The 21,089-nt window shown below is 49.1% G+C and overlaps 1 protein-coding gene across 1 annotated transcript in view; it reads left to right on the top strand.

Annotated features, from left to right (window-relative positions):
* The first annotated feature begins 985 nt into the window (after positions 1–985).
* Positions 986–21,089, top strand: part of LOC118513277 (protein expanded) — a 45,884-nt gene continuing 25,780 nt past the window's right edge. The window contains exon 1 of the mRNA XM_036058843.1: positions 986–2,915. The gene's annotated coding sequence lies outside the window, so the exon portion shown is untranslated. The remainder of the gene's footprint in view (positions 2,916–21,089) is intronic.

Genomic DNA, 21,089 nt, shown 5'->3' with positions numbered 1-21,089 from the left:
GAAAAGCGAAGATAGGGAAAGAAAATAGACAGAAAATAGTTAGATCGCTTGAGAAACGCGCTAAAGGGCGGGAGGAGGTTAGGGATTCAATGGGGGGGGAAGGGGGGCAAGTTACCTCTCGGGTGAACCAAAAGGGACGGTTAGGAGCTGTTCCAGTGCTTCGGTGGTGATGGAGCGAGCGAGTAGCACGCAAAACAGAAATCCCACCAGCGAAACAGAGACGGTGCGATCCTCTAGCGGGCAAACCGAGAACAGCGATCGAATGGAACGAATGCGCGGGGTGTCCGGGGCCCGGCGGAGTAAACATTCCAGGCAGGGTAGGGCAGAGCGCGGGCCCCGGGTGGTAGCATAAAAGGGCAGAACGGGACGGTGGCACCGCAAAGTTTCCGCTGGCCAGAAAGAGATGGGACACCACTGTTTATTGCTTTTCGAGAGATTCAGCATACATTTTTCAACGTTGGCACGCACACTGAAGCACGAAATGAGTCTCAAACCACGCGATCCTCATCAACAGCGGCAGCAGCAGCAGCAGCAGCACCAGCGGATTCCAAAACGTGCGTTCCAACCAGCCACGAGTCTTGACCAAACTGAACTACACGCGGAATGCTGGAATTTTAAAATGGTGGAGCAAATCAAGCATGGCACCGATGAAAAGATCGCCATCTTTACATCGAAACTCGCCACCAAATTCTTGAACTATTTTTTTTATATATTGGTAAGCCTTCCAGTGAAGCGTCTAGCGTGTGACGCACTGTAATACCTTAAACTACACAAGGCTTCTCTACCCCGCCGTATACGCTGCCTACTGCACCTTCTCTCACCGGCCAACGGTATACACACGACTGCGGCAGCCATTGTTGGTGCGCGAGTGTGTGTATGTGTGCAGGCATTCCAGCGCAATGGCGACGGACCAGCTTGCATCAAGATTTCGGTATTGGTGGTGGCAAACGCTATGGCGAGGGAGCGAGGGAGCAGGGTAGATGGTGGGCTGGGACGGGTGGTGACGGGTAGCGACGGTCGGTTCGGACCCTAACGAAAATATTTCCAGCGCGAACACTTTCAATCCGCTGGAGAAACTCGACCGCAAAGGTTTTCCGCTGCGTGAGCTGAACGAGAGCGTTTGTGTTGCGTGCCCGTGCGCCCGTGTGCGTACCACGAAGAAGAAGCAGAAGAAAACAACCCCACATCCACACACACACACGCACGAGAAGGGGCTGCTGGTGGAGCGAGTGAGCTGCACGAGCCAGTGACTCGGAAAGTACACGTGCAAAGTGAGACGAAATAGTAAATGCAATTAGCAAATAAAATAATTGTACTAAACAAGTGAACAATATCGATCGGTGTGCACGCTCCTGTGTTGTGTTGTTTTGCTTGTCGGCTGGTTTTGTTGATGGTGTCGGAGTTTGGCCTCACTAAATTGGTGTACCAACTGTAAAGTTGACCAGAAAACACAAATACGAAACAAAAGGCAAGGGCTAACGTCGAGCCCAACAACAGTGAAACAGTGATCTTACCCGCTAACCTCACAGTGAATGCGAGTTTTTTGTATTAAAAAGTGTGTTATCCTGCAAAGAAAAATGTAAATCCAAAACGAAACCAAATACAGCAAAGCAGAAAAAGCAAAGAGCAAAATCAAACGAAACGACCTTAGAACGAACAACAAAACAAGCTACTGCGGAACGGTTCTCCAGCAAAGTCTATCCGCCCGTAAGTACACCACATGCTGTGTGCCTTAATTTTTTTTGTAACATTCCTGACGATTTGTGACGCGTGTTTGCGTGGTGTGCGTCTGTGTTGGTGCGTGTTTTTTTTTTTGTCTAGCTGTAAAGCTGTGTGTGAATGTGTGTGATCGCGCGTGCGTGCATCTACAACAGCCCTTCTGCTCGGCAAGGGCTCTGATTTCGGTGTTCCGACCCATTCGGGTGCATTCTTTCTAAGCGAAACATCGAAGCAAAAAACAACAACAACAACAGTCTGCAGTTGCAGCAAGTGCTGCCGGTTACGGATCACGATTGATCTCGAGTGCGAGTGAGTGTGTGCGGAAGCAGATCAGAGGAAAAGGCATTAACAGCAGCAGCAGTGTGGTTGAAAATTTCCTTCGCTGCTGCACATTTTGTTCGCGTCTCCCATCTGGTCCCTGGCAGTGCGCTTTGAACCACGGGGCAGAAGAGCAGCAAAGAAACCCGAAGCAAGTGAGGTGGTTCAACAAGGCAAGAAACAACCCCCGAGCTGGAAAGGTGTGCACAAGAAAAATCGGAGCGCAGTATTAAATCAACCGGGCCCGGAGCTCGGTACGTGCGTGTGTTTCTGTTCTGTTCTGGGAGCTCGCTGAAGAAGTGCAAAGCAAAAGTTGCAACAACAAAAAAAACCCACAATCCCACTATCAATCGAGGAAAGCGAGGAGTTGGCAGAATATTCGCTAGTTCGTATTCGATAGCAGTTTTGTTTGCGTGATTGTGAATTTTTGTTGATCGGTGCTGGTGACCGGTAGTGTGCCTTAATACCAAAAAAAAAACCGGTAAGAGGGAAGATATCCGACAGTGCAACAAGTGTCCGTATGTCCCGGTGGTGTGTCATAATATCGTAATCGGATATCGCGATCCGCAAGTCAGTGTGAAGCAATCTAGTGTGAGCAGTACAGAAATTAAGTTACGCGTAGGGGAAAAAAGAGTTGTGGCATTGTGGTGTTGGCTTGTGTCGTGTTTGCCAGTTTCCCTGAACCTGAACCGAGGAAACCTTAAGGGCAAGCGGGCTTGCCGTGGATCGAATCACTGAGAGCTGGTGATATTGGCCTGCCGTTGTAACGCAACACAACGCAGAACGCAAACATCCTTCAATCGATTCAAAGCGTTGTCCACGTGTCCGACTCCGAGATTGTTTCCTTCCACGAGTGTCATCTTTATCCAGCATCAATGGTGAGTAGAAGTTCCTCGTCGAAGGGGTTACCCTTTTTTTGGGAACCAGTTAACACACACGATCTCAAACGTCGAAGTCCTCCTGCTTGGGTTTAAAGATGAGAGTCTCGAAACCAAAAACCCCCCCGGGAGAAATCTTCCCGTTCCAAGGCATGAAGATGCACAAGAGGTCTACCCAAAAAAACAATAAAAAAAAACACGAGCGATATCAGAGGTGAACAAAAATCACTTCACCAAAACAGCGAAAAACCGGTAAAAAACCGCATTCCGTAACGAGTTGCTCACAGCCAGCAAACGGTTGGGAAGAGCCAAGCGATACTGTGATTCACGAGTATATGTTGGGCCTTTACCTACACAAACACCCATTTATGGGGAGCATGGGGTGGATTGTGTTTTTGTTGAAACAAAGCACCAAACACACATATGTATGCACCCCCCCCCCCCCCCCCCCTCGACCACGGTCGTCGGTTACGCGAGCTGCTGAAGCGAACCGAAACGGGCCACATTTTTGACATTGTTTGTCTGTGACTCAGTGTGACTGACTCGCGGTGGGCTGGGCCGCATCGTACCGCTGTCGTTATCACCGGCATGTGAAATGATTTCACCGATTAGAGTAGGCGGCGATTAAACAATTTAGACCGTGAAAGCTTTTCGGTAGCTGTCAACCGATATTACTACTACCCGTGTTGGCTATATCATCGAGCTATTTCCATATAAAAGACTAAAATTTTAAGTCCTCTTGTGTTTCGGTGGACCCAGCCTTAAGAAAACTACGGCTGCTGAATCTCGCCGAATAAACTTGAAACCTATCCACCGTACCGTCAGCAGCCTCTATTGCTGAAGCCTGATCTCACTGTTACGAAATCATCGTCTAAACGCACCAGCAACGTAACGGTGATAAAATCGTTAATTTATCAGCATTCAGCTAATAGATACCGTCTAGTTGGCCAGAGGGTATCACCCGGTGATGGCAGTGTGTATGTGTGTGTGTGGCATACCGGGTGTTACATTCCATACAGTTCCGCTATCCAGTCTGTCTAGAAAACGCAAGTGAATCAGCGTAAACGATGAGCGTACCAAACTATTGGCAAATAATGACTGAAGCTTCCATGATGTCTGCACACACACACACACACACAGGGGGCCCAACAAGAAAGGGGATTCAGATTTAGGAAGCCAAACAACAAAACCCCGTACACCGTTTCCCAACACGTTCGGTCCGAGGACTGCGAGGCCCAGACTCGGCGCAATTAGCATATTATTTGCTCATACCTCTCGCTCCCTCCCTCCCGCTCTCTCTCTCTCTGGTGCCGTAAATGGTCCGTCCGTGTTGGGGATCGGGTCAGCCAGAAGGTCTAGCAGACGCTACCGAGCTGCGTCATGCGAAAAACGTATCGAAATAGAAACGTACGCCACCGTCGACACCCAGCACGCCTCGGTGCCCTGCCACCGCCATTCCATTGATCCGCTTAATCGGTCAGCTTATTATCGAATCAACGGCGAGCGATTCGATGGTGCAATTTGAAGCACCCGGGAGAGTAAATTCGTTCGGGCCCGGTAAACACATTCTGCTATGTAATAATTGCATCCTCTACCGAAAAATATTCGCCACAACGGTCAGCTGGTGTTTCGAGCGGTGGTTTGGGATTTCCCTCTCGGTTGGACGCTATTTCTGTGACGCTCCAAGCATGACGGAACCGAGAGGTCCACGAAGTTGTGTGGAGCCGTTATTCATCGGGCTTACGTAAATCGCGTTTGCCACTAGAACTAGGGCCGGGTTTCAGCGATGATTCACGGCTAAAGCATTCTGCCCGCATGCATGATTTTGTGGCTCATATGCTTATGACCTCATACCACGTCGTGTGCTACAATTAAATGAAACGCCGCAGACTAACCGATGTTGGTGATTAACTGTTGGGATGTTGGTAACTATAGACGAAGCGCTAAACCACAAATAGGTTGATAAAATAATTAAATTATTCATAAAAATAGTGACATCTGACACTTTGTCGACTTTTTCTTCTCCACCCCAAAACACACACTATAATGAGATGCTTCTCTGGTGCTGGTCCGTGTCTGTCCAGCCATGCCATAAAAATAGTCCCTCACGATGCAAATATAACCCAATGCCAACACGCGGCAGCCAAAATATCATGCGACTACCACGACGCTTAAAATGTCCACGAGGTCGTCAAGGAACGCCCAAGGCGTGTGGTAGCTTGGCACGAAAACAACCATCGGGTCGGGTGGTGGTGCGGTTTTCTGGGGGCCAGCGCTCGAGGTACGCGGCTCACGAGCTATGCACGAGAGGAAAAACGGTCTAAAAAAGGAAAACCAGACCCGAGCCTCACCCGGAGGGTAGAGCAGCACAAGAAGATCTTGGTACGGCAGCGTGTTGGTCCTGCTGGAAGCAGAACTGGATATCTGGCAAGGCTCGCTCGGCATGCGAGTCGAAAACCGGACCGGACTGGTTCGTTCGGTTCATACGTCCGCTCCGTAGTAGCGAGCTTGTGGGGCGATTACCTTGGACACGGGGCACGAAGCCACCGTCAAGGGGAGGCGGATTGTGCTAGTGGAGCGAACATAACCAGCATCACCTTATGTGCGAGAGGCCACAATGGAGCGTGCGTTTTTTTTCTGTTTCGTTTTTGGGGCTTGGGTGGTGGTGCACACCGGCCAGGAGAAGGGGGGAGGGGGGGGGGTGGCGGCAAAAAAACCGGTCGGGGTGGTTTGTGGAAGGAACACGGCCAAGGAACGAACGTTTATTGCGGCGGTAACTTCGATTCCGCATTTGCAGTGCATTCGGTTTTTTTTTTTGCCCGCGACCGCGCACCATTACACCAACTCCAATCCAAAAGCTCGCGATCCGTACTCCACTGCTCGCGACCAGCATCAATCGGTAGGGGTGCTCGGTACAGTGCTCGGAGAGCGTGCAGATCGAGCAACAATGCGCCTGTGTTGGTGGTATGCTGCTGCTCAGTTTGATGGTGCCCGAAACGTGAACTCGCGCCATTCGTACTCGCGCTCGTACTCGCTCTCGTACTCGCGTCACATGCACCCGTCCCTTGGTATGCTTGGTATGGTGGAATTCCAATGTCACATAATTCGTTCGATTCGCTGCCGTTTGCTGACGGGGTGGTGTGCGTCTCATTCGCTGCCTTTCGCCTGTGTCACAGGTTTTGCGCGCGCGAGATACGCCATCAGTTTGGGAATTGCAACAAACCCGAGGGCCCCCGTCGTCATGGGTGTGTTTGCTGGTGACATTTCTAAGGCGATACTAAATGGCCAGAAATGTCACATGATCCTTCTAGTGATATACACAGTCTCACACACAAACATACTAAATTCAAGTCCAGTCAATGGTCAAAGGCCGCCACCCCGAATACCTTATGCAACGGCCGAGCAGCTAATCCCATCTTTACGATCCCCCATGTCAATTGCAGCAGAAGTAAGTTGTCTTCATCTATCGTTAAAATGTCCACCAGGCACCAGGCTGACCATCCACCAACGCTGGGTTTGTGTACTGGGGGACAGTAATGTTGTGGGGCACGGTTTTATGGATCCACTCAGCCTCAGCCCCCGGTGAGGCGCGCTGGCTGAGCTGTTTCGTAATCGAAACCGATTCGACCCAGCTGCAGTTTTGCAGTTGCATACACAGCTGGTGAAGTTCGAGCTGGTGATCGAAAACGGGGTGTCGGTGTGGCACACGGTCGGGGGGGACCATTATTAGCATAAACTTGAACACCGATTTTATGTTCCTTCTCTTTTTTGCATTTTGCACCGTGCCGTCGCTCCAATATCTCGACACAGTGTGCTGTGTGGCTAACGTGTGTCCGATAGGCGCAAGGCGCTGTAATAAAACGTGACGCCTCGGTCGAAAAGAAAGCGACCGGATCAACTAAAAATCGTCGCTTGCGGTTAAAATTTCCTCCGGTGTGACACCATTTCGGACCGTTTGACGTCAGGAGCGCAGTTAACTTTTGCAGCTTTGCAAACTTTTGAGGCCTTCTTATTTTTGCTGCTACTATTTATTTAATCGGGTTATTTATTTTCCCGACTTTCAACGTCTGAGAATTGTTACATTCTACGGCGCGTTCTTGAAGTTTAAGTTGATTTTTTGATAAGCCGTCCGAAGGCACGGGCCAGCATGAGCGAGGTGATCGAACACGAAAGCCAATGTGGCTGCTACTATGGCAGCTACAGCTGCTGGCTCTGGTCCGATTCCGAAGTATAATTGCAAAATAAAAGTCATTCGTCACCCCGGGTTGATTGGGTGCAATCAGGAAATCGTAAAACCAGCTGAAGGGTGTTATCGAAGAATTTACGATACGTGTAGTGAGTGAGTGTTTTATTTTATTTTATTGCCCACTCGCTGCTCTCGGTCGTAAACGTCAGGTAGTTAGTAGACTGGCTGGTACACATGAGCCCTGTGTGGATCACACATCCACTGGAGAATGCAATCATCTCCGTCAGCACGGATTCCAAACCTCACTCTCGAGGAAAACCCTGGCGGATAATAATTACGGCTATCAATCATTCGCCACGCCATCAAACCACTTGAATGGGAACCGTTTGCTCGGGTGGTTTTAGAATCGAAACTCCCTCCATCCAGAGCAGGGCATGCGCTTCTAGGAAGCTTCCCTAATTCCCTAAACCATAACATCGTTGCCCTCGATTCATGATTTCGTTTTTCATTCTTCAACATCGTTGTTTTTTGATAATTGTTTGACACTAATTCATTCCGATTTCAAAATTACACCGTTTAAACCGCCATTATACGTCATTCTCCGATCCCTTGCGGTTTCCCGGTGCTCTAGACCTTCTGCACGATGGTTTCCACCAATTTTTGATAGCTTCTGGAAAAGGAGTTGGACTGTCTCTCTCTCTCACACGGGTGTGCCTCCGTAAGTAGCTCCAGACTCCACAAAATGTACTCCAACCGACTCTCTCTGACACACACAATCGGGAAGATGGTAAAAGCAACGAATAAAGATAAGGGGGAATTACACAACACTCCGGCAAGACGATTCTAAATCGAACAGAAAACAGAATGTGGCAAAGAATGGGAACGCGGCAAGGCACGCATGCAATCGCAACCGGCTCTCGTCGTCAGCCCGGAAACTGTCAGAATATTTTTCAAAAAAACCTCTCTGCACCACGAAACCCTCCGCAAACCTCTTGTTGGATGTTTGTTGCGCAACACGCAACTTGTCCGGCATTCCGTTTCGGCCGGTGGTGGTTGTGTGAGGTAAAATTAATAAAATTTTACCCCTTTTTAACCATCCCCAAACAACCTGTGCCTGTGTCTCTGCCAGTCCCTTGGTTAGTTTCTTTTCTCCGCTTCCCATACACACCGGGACACATCGGGACGCTATCCTGAGGGGATGCTTTTTTTTTTGGGGAAGTGCTTTTTATATTATGACTCGAGCCGTCTGAAGGACCCCTAGAATTAACCAGAAGTCGAACCGAGGAATCGGTGGAAGCGAAATGAATAATGAACCACCGGAGTTTTTTTGTGCATGTGCCCAGCAGCAAAAGTGACCACAGCAGCAGCAAAAGTGACCACAGCAGCAGCAAAAAAGCGGCCAGCAGAAGCGTTGGAAAAAACCACGACTCAACGCATTCGAATGTCTCAGGCAGAGGGAGAGAGAGAGAGAGAGAGGAATGGAATAAAGGCAACCTGTGGCTTCCTGTAGTAGCCTGCAGGACCCACAGTAACCGCAAAACTGACAGGCAGTGAAACTTCTGGAGGACTGTTTTTTCCCCTTGTATTCCTCCCTTTTTGCTAAGCGCAGTTGCTTCGTTATCTTTCTCCACCCGTTCATTAGCTGGGACCAGGGGTTAGAATATGGTGTGGACGCTTAATGCTGTCCAGATTTGATGAAGCTTTGTTTTGCGGTGAATATCAACTCGTCAAATCTTTCCAACGAAAGCCAAATGAATCAGTCCTTTTTGGGGGAGATTTTGCTGAAGAATTCTGTGAAAATGATAATCAACTCCGTGTGCCAAACAAGTTTTGCTAAACGATCGCTTGCAGCAACAACCTTAAGCTACTATCCTCCTTAACGTTATCCGAAGGACACCATCGTGGTGGGTTTTACCCCTATGGTTGATCAATTAAAAGTATGGTCATGTTCCGGCTCAATGGCTCTCGCAACTACGTAGTAATTCGTCACCTGTGATGAATGTGTCAGGAAATTCCATCACGATCTTCATTGTTTTGAACTGACCGGTGCACACACACACACATACACCTTCCACTTGAACGTTCGATGTGCTGTGGCACGTATAGGCCTGGGTGGCATCGATTTCGCAACACATCCTGCGACACTGCGGCTAATCATCGGTGTGTTTGCTGGGTGCGTCCCTATGATTAGCTGGACCAGCACGTTGAACCACTCGAAGTTGCCAATGGTCATACAAACACACGCACACACACACACACGCACGCACCAACCTGTCTATTTGCTCTATTTGAACACCTTTTCCCCACCAAAACAACTCCGTCCGCGGGGCGTGTGCACTATACCGATGCGCCGTGTGTTTAGTGGAAAGTGTGTTCATCCTTAAAATTCCACCGGTCGGCAGCGGCACAAAAGAGGCGGCCCACTTAACGAGTCTCCCCCCCCCCCCCCCCCCCCGCGAGCGAGAAAAGGAAGGAAGTGAACGATCGTAAAGCATGCCGGTACCCGAAAACATGTGTCGAAACGACTTCCTGTTCGCGCCATGCTAATCACAATTCTTTTCTCGCCGAACAAAACAACCGGCGACAAGTAAAGCCTTTGCCATTGTACGCACGGCTCCGGGTAGAGATACAGAGTTCTGCATGCACGGTGCGTCTAGCTTTTCTACCAAGCGCCGAAGCGAGTATTAGCATATATTGCGGATAAGAAATGTAGATAAGCGGCTAGAAGCATGTCAGCTCCGTTGAACGGAGCCAGCCCATGAAGGTATGTACGCCGCCTCCAGTACGTACGTGTGTACTTCACCGGATGATCGTTCATCGTTCCTTTTTTCCCACGGCTCTCAAACGAGACCTTTGTGTGTGTGTGTGTGGACATCCATGGGCGAAACGGGTCGAACGATCTGTCCGGGTGATCTTGGTTTGTCTTTAAAGATTTTAATTAACCAACCCACTGCTGGTCGTCCCACCGACCGACCATCAGCAAATCAGCAAGGCGAATATTTTAATGATAAAATTTTAATTTATTCTATTCCCGTTTGCCGAATCGATCACCACGATCGTCGTGGCAAGAAATGGCAGGAAATGAAACAGAGCGGGGAAAAGGCTTTTATTACATGCGCTTTAAACTATCGAACTCCCCGCAACGGGGAGTACACCTGTACAGAAAATCATAAAAGGGCTCCCTTCGAAAGCACAAAATCAAATAGACGACCGTCTGTATGCATGAGAAATACACCAATCTACCAGCTTCATTGTGGACGAATGAAGTAAAAAAATTCAAAAGACTCTCAAGCAAAAGAGTGAAAATAAAAATTATTCTTTTTTCTCTGTTAATTAAAATTGCTGTTGTTTCTCGGTCGCCGACAGCAACCGTCGCCGAAACGCAATTATGAGTTCGTTTCCATTGCGTCGCAAACAAGCGATCCTGATATCGTTCCGAAAGGAAACAGGATTTTGTCTTCTCATCCCAAAAAACGAAAAACATGCTTAATTTTATTGCTCTGTTTATTTAACCAAAATAAAACAGATCGTCATCCCAATAACAACAACGAAACATGTTTTGGATGCCACATTCACGCACACGATGCGGACTCGGATGTCGGAAGATCGAAGATCTGTTTTTAAAGCAATCGTTGTGTACAGGCTGAGCTGCCCGTTGGCCCGGGTGGTGATTGTGTACACGCCGATAGGATGAAAATCCTATTGGGGGGAGGCTTTATCGGCATTAAAATTTTTAATTAAAAAACACATGTGTCGCCCCTCTTCAGACTGATGACTCTTGGGAGGTGGGTTGAAGTGGGAGGCACAGGTGAGGACACAAACCGCCGTGGTGCTGCACCTACTTTACCTCTCCAAAACTGACAGTGCTGTGTGGGGTGCTTCGTTAGTTGGGCTCTTATCGGTCCAGCTTATGCGTTTTTTCCACCCCTTTTTTTGCGCGCCGACACACACACACACACACACACACATTCCACCCCTTTCTGCTGTTGCGAAGCCATCCGACCGATCGACCGATTAATGTTGGTCTCATTTTTCCAAATCATGGCGCCAACGATAAATTAGCTCGCGACAGATGGCGCGTTTTACGGAACGCGAGCGCCTGCACGCGCGTGTGTGTGTGTGTCTCTTTGAGAGGTGGACGAATAATAAATGATTCCCGCGTGGAGAAGGTGTGATAAGAGGGTGGGGGGGGGGGGGTGGCAGGAGCAGGTTGGTACAGGAAGCGATGGAAGCGATCTGTCGCTCACTCGCTCGCACCACTTCTCGATCGTTCGATTCGATCGTGTGGCGCGCAGAGGGGTTGCGCGCGCCTTTGCAGATGGCGACAGGTGAAACGGCATTCGTAAGGCCCTCGAGACACACAGCCGGCGACCGGGGCGGGCTAATGATGGGTGCGCGAACGGAGGACACGTCCGTCGTTGGCTGTGGAATGTGGCCGCCAGCACTCGAGCAGCGACGCCCGTACCAATCGAAATGGGCTCTACCGAGGCGCTCGCGCACACGCTCTCGCACATACACACACACGGAGTGTAGAGACAGCAGACGCACAGCTTTGCCTGGGTTTTGCTCGAGAGTGTTGCCGCTTATCCCATGGCTTCGATTAGCCGCCTCGGGGAAGTTTACTGCCACGAGGTTAAGCGGAGGTAAATGTTATCATGAACATCACCGAGCTACCGTTCTGGGGACTTGGCATGGATGGTAGTTTGTGTAGTCCGATCTGCTACACGTCGCAACAAATTTTGTTTTGAGTCCTTTGATCCTGGTCACGACACCAACCAATGTCCGTATCTTCCTTCGTCCCTACAAAGCCGTCTACACGCATCAAACGATATTATGCTCGTGCTCTCGTTCAACGTAATGCAAGCAAACGATTAGATATCGCACACGACGCAACCCTCTCCGATATATGCTTCAGATGCAATACATTCCTCCAGCTATCTAGCCCCGATAACGCAATCGAGCTCCCTGACAGCGAGTCGCTCAAGGAAGGCGTCACCCTCTCCCCATTCGACTCGTTCCTAAGCAAAGCCAAATATTTGTGGAATGCCAGAAGGCAATGCCTTCTGTGGGACATTCTTTTCTCCTTCTGCATCGGATGACCTTTTCATCTTTGGTGGGTTTCTAAAGGGTTGGGTTTTCTCTAACGCGCAGCTCTGTTTGCTTTGGCGATAAATTCGCTCCCTTCTTCGGTACCGCTATGCATTCGCGATTCCATTCGCTAACCCTTAGCGTCATCGGCCCCAGAGCACGAGTTGGGTGATGAAGAGAAGCGAAGGAAAAAAAAAGCTTTAATCATACCCTCTTGCCTGCCTTTCGAGCCAACCTTACGTACCTTATAGGTTGGTTGGTCGCTAAAGGCTCGCCTCGGCCACACTTTATCAACCGGCGTGGCGAGGCATGGTCGCGTGATTGGGCCATAAAAATTCTTTCACCCGTCTCGAGGTTTTGCATGACCGCAACTTCGTCCTTTTCCTTTCCCTCCCGTTCCACCCCCCCCCCCCCCCTATGGCTTCTCTTCCATTCCTACCTTCTTAACGCAAAGCGTCATGTCAGCGCGTTTCCCCCTGTTACTTGGCTTCGTTTGGCACAGCGATGGACGGTAAACCCCGGGTATGTAGTATTTGCGCAATGAGTTTTGCCCTTTTAACCACGGTGGTGCCCACCGTCTGTCCATTGACCGTGTGAATATGTGTGTACACCGGACCGGGTGGTTGTGTGCACTATTACGAAATGCTTTCGGGGAAAGGAATGTGATGACCAAGAATTCACCGATCCGATCCGATACCAGCGTGGCAGGAGGGTTTCTTTTCAGACATGCCAAAGGCAATGATCGTTCCCCATTTAACCATCCCGTGCGAGATATAAACTTAAGATAGCTGCCTGTTTGAAACAGTACTTTATGGATAATAACATTTCATAGGCTTCTCTCTCCCATAGCACCAAGTGTATAGATTCTTCAACTCATAAAGTTCAATGGACACCACGTACAAGTCTTATCGTTTATCTCTGGAAACTGGTGTGACTTGGCTTGGGTCACTTGCCTTGAATCACTTGTTCCGATCAGCTACTATGAGGGAGCACTGAAATGGACTGTTCAAACTCCAAAATTGTCATCTATGACAAATGCCTTCCATGGGCAAATCCCAAAAGCTATGTGCGAGTGCATTTAGAAAAGGCAAAACGATCTGTAAGCCAAGGGCGCTCACAAAGCATTAGTGGATCGCCACTCGCACTAGTTCTGTCACGGAGTGATCCACTTATCCAGCACTAACGAGTTCCCCGATGGCTACGCCACAAACAGCTGCGACTACGAAGGGTACACCGCACACGCACATTTTGCACACAGCGAAATACGAAAGCGAATCCAAAAATCCAAAACCAGAAATGTGAGCGACCGGAAAGGTATGCTTGTACCAACGGATCGTCATGGAAGCGCAGCGAGTTGGTTGGTGGTCGCGACGGGTTAGGTGACTATCTCCATTTCATCATTGCGGGCTTTGCGCATACCAGAAAGCCCTGCTCACGACTCGATGACGACGACGACGACGACGTCCTTTGACTCTACGCGCTGCAGAGGAACGGTGTAGAGGCCTTTGCGCCATCCAAAAGCCAATGGTGGTACCTTCCTTCCCTGGGTGCGGGTTTCTCTATTTCTCATCCTCTTCCCATTTGGCTTTCGAGCAGAAGAGTTCAACGCCAAGTCGTTGGCTTTCGATTTTTATCGCTATCATTTCCTATTCCGTGGAATGTGTCTCCTGAACGGTACGGCGATCAATGACACTGCCGGATGGATGGCGAACACGTTGTTCCCTTCTTCAGGAACCAGCGGTTGTTTCTGATGAGCCAATCCTCAAACCGATGGTAGCGCCGGCCAATGGAACCGGATTCCAAACTTCTTTTTTGTGTTTTTTTAGTGGTAAAAACGTATTACGAGCTTGTTCCAAAACCCACCGGCACCGGAAGTCATCGCGGTGCTTAGTCAGGCCAGCTCCAATGTGTGTACATTGGTGGGTTTTCGTTCGGTTTTGCACACTGCCGCCGATGATAATCTTCCCGTGGAATGAATGCTATTTCACCGTAAAAATGGGTTAGAAATTTCAGCGCCACCAAACGAGGAGATATGGCGTTATCCAATTTCACTGCTAAGGCCCCAATACGGCAGATTTCGGGCTAGAAGAAGCGGGAAATACCCTCACTAGCAGGATATCGCCAACTCAAAAACACTCGAACTCGAATTCGTGTATTAAGATAAGCGGAGTTATGTACCGTCCAATTATCTGATAAGATGAATGCCGTCGTTGGAATCTCGGAAAGGGATGACCTGGTGAAGATGAAAAGATCGTTCGCCCGTCCCAGCAAGTATTTGGGTTATCAATGCGAAAGCCTTTCGCCAATCAGCAAAGTTCAGTGACATCTTTCAGCCTTTTTTCTTCCTGGAAACCATTTGGAAACCTGGAGCAAAACTGCACCGAGCAAGCATGCGCAAGTTTAAATTAAGCCTTCGAGCTTAAATTACTACGACTAAAGCTTGAACATAAATTTGGCATATAAAAATCGATCCTTATCTCCCCGGGAGATCATCATAATTGGGTCCCTCACAAACAAAACCGCATCACAAGCGAGCAACCGGTCGTACGAAATGTCCACTCCTGTCCGGTCCTGATGCCATATCATCTTCTCGTAAACCCCTCGGCTCGCTTCGGTCCATTCTCCAGCTTTCGCGATCACGCTGCTCGCTGGCGCCTTAATACCGTTGTCACGTCAAGAGCATTCTCACGCCTCAATTCCAACCATTCCAACGCTTAATCGACGCTGCACCAGGGATAAATGAAATGAAGCAATGGCAGCCCACGAATTACAAAAAAAAAGCCCACGACTCTTTCATTGAACCTCTTCCATCAGTCTCGTGGCTCCAAACCAGCAACAACAAAAAAACACACACACAAATCTGCTGAAGGTACGCACGATTGAGTTACTTTCTCACGCAAAACTGTCCCCGGTGTTCCTGCTCCCATACCGCTCCTTCTTTCCCCTCCCTGCGCTTTACCTTTTCCTTTGCCGCTAATTATGTTTGGCGAACATCGAGCAAAACACGCATAAATTAATTAATTAACTCGTCGTACCGTGCTGGACTAAGGAAGGCAAAGCTAACTATACGAAATCCTGCGCATTTTCACCACCCGATGACAAACGATCCAAACGGTGGTGGTGGTTTTATACGTAAGAGAAAAAAAAAAATTGTTCGTGACGTGTGAGTGGCCTGGAATGTGCAGCGAAAAAAAGGGACCTCAACTCGATGAAGAAAACTAACCTATTGGGAACAAATCATATTTCTGCTCAGTCTATCGATCACCACGGGGCAGGAGAACCCCATCATGGTCACGTACGGCGTTAGCGTCGAATGTAGCTCAACGGTGCGGCCGACAGTGCAGAGCACGCATCATCCTACTTCCGTTCCGGTGATGAGGAATCGGCACGTAATCAATTTCCACAAATCTATCACGATCGCGACACGCCACCGATTAATCATCGCACACGCGCGCACGTTTGTCGCTTCCACCAGCGCATCAGTCACTCGGTGCTGAGCTGAAGTGTACGCCTGTTGATTTACGGCCGGGATTCACTTGAGCACAATTTTTAAAAGGATGTTTCTACAAACAGATTAATAAAAAAAGCCTCAAGGCAAAGCGAATGAATGCTGCATTCCACTGCTCCTAATTCCACTTGATCCTTGATCCCAACGACGCAGATGGAATGCCAACGGGGCAATCCACACCGCCAACGCTTAACCACACGAAGGCAGCGAAGGTTCGCATACCATCCGTCCACCCACCTGCCAAACGGCGATTCATTACCTATGCAAGCTCCGGCGATCCGGACCCGGTTTGGATGATAAATGCAAAACCATTGCCATTCAAACCCGAACGAAAACCCACACGAAACGCCTCCACAAATCGGCACTGTCCAAAAATGGCAGAAAGGCAGAGCCTTACATCTCATCTCAGTGGCCTAGCACCTGAGGGTTTGGATGGTTCTCTCTCTCTCTCTGTCTCTCTCTCTCTCTCTATCCTTATTCTCTTGGTGATGAAATTTTGACCGGTACACGGTTGTCTTGTGCGCAAAACAACGCACACCTTAATGAGCGTTAATTGCTGATGAGCTGCCGAGTTTGGGCAGTGTCGTGGGCGTTCTCGACCGGAATGGTGGATCCCATCACGGTTTGTCTGCGTGGGTGTGGTACGATTTATGGTAGAAAAAAGCCTGCTCCTTTACCATGCGCCCGCAGACTCATCCTCATCAAACATCATCATCAACCGTCCGCGTTGAATGAATGGAATGCTGGCGTAGGGTATCGCAAACTGCGCGGCAGGCAACGGTCAATCGTCCTGTCATTAATTCCTTCCCGGCCCGTGTGCAATTTATAGTCTTACCCGGTTGCCCGTTCAACGGCACAGCCAACTCCAACCGGGAGTAGAGATTAACTTATTAACAAGTCGAGAGAAAACCTTCCCCACTATCACAGACGTATGCAACACAGGTTTGTTGGTTTTTGACGAGCGCGGGCGTTCGATGGAATTTCTTATGTATTTATTCATGCCATTCATCCAGCGGGCGACGACATCTTCAAAAAATAATTTCACAACCAGTCTCCGCTTTACAGCGCCCGGACCCGTGGTGATCCACGGGTCGACCGGGATGGGGTGAAATAATCCATTCCCGTTTTGCTGAACTATGTTACATTTTACGATCATTGTTATTAAGGCCGCGATTTGTACGGGGAACCTCACGAGCGAGAGGGGAGGAGTAAAGTCTACCTTAAAATAATATACCATTTTAATTAGAAATGCTAATCACAAAATTTACGACCCGGGAAGGTGGACGAAAACCCGACAGGATGGAAACGGTGTGGTGCCCAAGGTTTATTTGCCCAGCGTGCGATTTGTTTTGTTTTCGGCCGGTTGTTCTTGATTTTTTCTACACACAACACCGAATACTGTGTTCTTCGTCTGGGCCTCTGGGACTGTAATTATACAGTTGTTCTCCTTATGGCGAGATTTTTATGCAGCCGCCGTTTTTTTTTTTTCGTGCTTGCTCGTTCTTCAAACGCCCGTGCTGATGAAGGTGAAATGGCCAGCGAAGGAAAATGATTGAGGTGCCATTCTGTGGTACGATCGGTGCCTATTTGAATAATTTTCACACTCGAATCTTTTTTTTTCTTTTTCCCAAAGCAAATCAGCAACACGGCAAAAGTCAATGTCCCGTGCTGTTGTTGTTGTTGCCGAAATGGTGCAAGAATTTAGCATAATTTTTGTTCTCTTCCGACCGTTCCAATGTTTTGCCGTTCTGCCCCGTTTCGCACAACGGAGTTTGAAGCCAATTAGCTCTAAACAAAATCCTTCCAACGACGACGTGGCATCTTCTGGTTTGAAATTTAAAAGCGGATTTGCGTCGTGTTTCTCGCTGAGCAAACTGTCTAAATCTGTGACCAAGGCGACGCGCTAAACGTTCCACATTCCTTGTACGCCGCACAAACCACATTCACACAACCACACACACACACTGCGAAAGTGCAATTAAGCTTCTTTCTGGTTTTCCAGCCCGATTGAGACGTTCATGTGCAAAGCTGTCATAAAGGAGTCATACACACCTCGATGCTCCCTCCTTTCTTTGCCCCGCTGCCTCGTTCAGCCGCTGCGTGCTGAAGCAGAATTAATTACAATCAACCACGAGTGCACATTGCTCATCGACAGCGGTACGATCACATCTTGCCCAGCAAAAGACGCTTATCATCTCCATTGCCAATTGATTGCTTACCATTAACGTATTAATTGATCCCATTTCAGCGGCGGAGCTTTGGAAACCTGTCCGTCCGTTTCCAACTGCAAAGCTGCAGAAAGTGTAGCTAATTTTATCCCCCCCCCCCCCTGCCCCCCATGCCCTGATGCATCTAATTGCGCGCGTGTGCTTAATGCGCTCGAAATGAGCAAGCGCTTAAAATCACAAATTCACCGTGAAAGGCGACAGAGCTGATACGGGACAGACTAAACGATCTTCATTTATGCGGTGGTGGTGCGGTTCCCTGGTTCCCTGGTTCCACCAAGATGCCGATCAAAAATTGCATTCCATTACCTACATTTGCAAATCGCGCGGGAATACGCTCTCCGCGTCCGGCGGTTTACGTGCGCCGCTGTATCGACGGCTGATTTTGTTTTCCTTGCCGATCAGTGCTGCTCATTGCGCATTAGCGCAATTATCATTCGGCCCATTATTCTCTCACCTTGGATACGTTCGAAATTAATCTTCAAACCACGCAACGCAACGCTGGTTGTTCGGACAGAGAGCGTTCGATTCCCGGTCGGGGAATAATAAACCGAAGAATGCGCGAGCGCACCACAAAAAAAAAAGCATCTAGACGGCACAAATTCCGCTTCACATTCCAGGGGCGAAAATATTTTAATGATCGGGCCGGTGCGGCCACATGCTCACTGGCGGACGGCCGATCTGCCTTTACACACAAAGTTCACACAAAAGGTGCAATGTTTACGCAACGTACGCTTGATACGCTGAGTGTATCATATGGTGCTATGGAATATGGAATCGGTTTCGGTTTCGATTTTCAGTTCAGCAGTAGCGAAAGAAAAAAAAACACACACACACACACACACACACACACCCCGGGGTCTGGCAAACATCTGTTTGCACTGCAAAAAGAACGTAGCGGTTGGGTGGGGCGGGCTGTTGGATACAGTGTTTACACATTTCAGTGCCGATTGCGTGATCGTTCCGTTGAGATTCACCTGCCAGCCGGAGGAAAACGGAGCGGGACGGGAAGTGGGGTGCGAAATTCAATCTTCCATCCCAGCTGGAAATGAATTTGTCTGAATCCAGACGATAAACAATAACGTCCCGATGTACGCCCAAGCCAGCCCGACCTCCACGACTGCGGTTACTTTATCACAAATTAGCTACTCGCCACACTTGCTACACATCCATTCTTGTGGATATCTGCACCGGTTATTACCGACTTCTGCGTCCGTCGCAATACGCCGGTAGCTCATCTACGCTTTTTCCTGTTCGAGTGAAATTCGAAAGCATTTCGCGCCCCGTTCGGCACTTGCTATCGGCTAACGAAACGGAAACGTCACCCACCGTGCTCGTTTGCAGCAGCACGCGTCTCACCGTGGACATTCTTCTATCGCCCCAGACAATCAACCGTTACCGTAGGGGTGGTAGTACCATTAATCATTGGGCAGATTAAGATAAAAAGTATTTAGAAAACCGTTGCTACTGGATGCTGCCGCTACACTTGGGTGTGCGACGCCACGCAACGGCTCCTTTTTGCCCCGGTCTGTCATCCGTGCCCAAGAAAAGCAGGCGTTGGGCGAGTCTACACGGTCGGTTGATCTGTTGTGCTCCCCCCCATCGCTGAGCTGAATAGCGACTCCCTTTCACCGAATCTATTTTCTTCCCCCCCAACGGCTCTCCCGAAGGGCATGGGACGGAGGTGAGGACCATGGTGACGAATAACATCAGTTCCGGAGGTTGGCGGTGGTAGATTTTCCCCCATTGCTGACTTAGCCCCAACAGGGCAGGCTCCGACGAACCGAATGTAGTTGAAGATTAATTTGATTTGAATCCACCTGATAGGAAATTATCGTCGGTCGGTTACGAGGCATGTCACCTGCTCTGGCAGGTATCTGTAAGCTGCGCCTTGATCACGATAGTCTGTTTGCCGGCTACTGCTATTGGAAGCTTACATTACTTACTTTAGCTACTGGTGTTTGAATCTCCCTTGCTTACGCACCTTCGTCCGCCCGGGACGATTTGGGGCCGTGAAGTACGGTGGCCTAAAACGTACAAAAAAACGTGATGGCTAGAAAATTTGGAAGGAAAAAGTGTGTCCCGCTGTGCTTTGTGCTTACCATCCTTCCGAGTGTGTTTGATGACAGCTGATTGCAGTTGGCTTGGGGAGATCCGTTCCCCCAAAAAATTAGGTTAACACGGTAAACAAACAGTGAAAAAAGGAACATTGGATTTTTAATCCACAAACAAGTGGTTTTGAATGGCTACTACGATGTAAACAAAGAACTGTCCACTGGGTTAGGCAACGAACGTAAACAACACGTGATCGCAGCAGTTGCAGCTAGCAGAACACATCACGGCCAATTAAAAGTGCAACAGTGCAAATGACATCGACAAATATTGCACTTTCTCATTTCTCTTGCACATCGAACGAGCGCAACGTAACGTAAATTCACTTTCCGTCTTGCCAAATAAGCCACCGCGCCATCTAAGCTCGCAGTCGCCGTCACACAACCGGGCGTGCCGGAAACGGCCGGGCGACAGTTGTAAATAAGCGTGTGTTTATATCTCCCTTCACTGTGCCCTCCCGATCCGGCCTGGCTTCTTTCTCCTCCACGTCTCGTGGGGGAATGTACGGCACCGTACGTACGCCGCAAATCATACACACGTTCGGAAAGAAAGTGCACAGTGCCGGACACAAACAACAACAGCTACAACAGCGGTCAAACAAACAATTCAACAACGTGTTTTGCTCGTTTCCTCTCTAGGGGAGGTATGGTTTGAGGTGGCACTGCCTGGAGAGCGAGAGATGAAATAAGGAGGGAACACTGCATGTGTTGCATCGATTGCCGTGTGCACTGCCGTGACGTTTGCATTCCGTTCCGGGCGTTTGTGTCGAACCGTTTGTTTTCAGCCTCTTCATCCACGGCTCGACTTCTTCCACACAGCTTAAGCTGCTGGTGTGTGTGGTTAGCGCGCAGCACAAAGAGGAAATATTATTAACATACTCAAGTTCATTACCACTGGCGTGTTGATTGCAACGAGCAGCGATGTTGCGCACACAAAAGAAAGGTGACGGACTCCCCCCGCCCCTCTTTTGCTTCCTAAATTCTTCTCACACTAAACTATCTCCGGTTGTTGCAGCGATCGTTCGATTTTCCGCCTGTTTGGTTTGCAGAATGGAA

Source organism: Anopheles stephensi, chromosome 3, assembly GCF_013141755.1.
Source record: "Anopheles stephensi strain Indian chromosome 3, UCI_ANSTEP_V1.0, whole genome shotgun sequence".
Classification (NCBI taxonomy): domain Eukaryota; kingdom Metazoa; phylum Arthropoda; class Insecta; order Diptera; family Culicidae; genus Anopheles; species Anopheles stephensi.
Note: the sequence above shows the minus strand (reverse complement) of the source record. Positions and strands in the feature narration are given on the sequence as shown.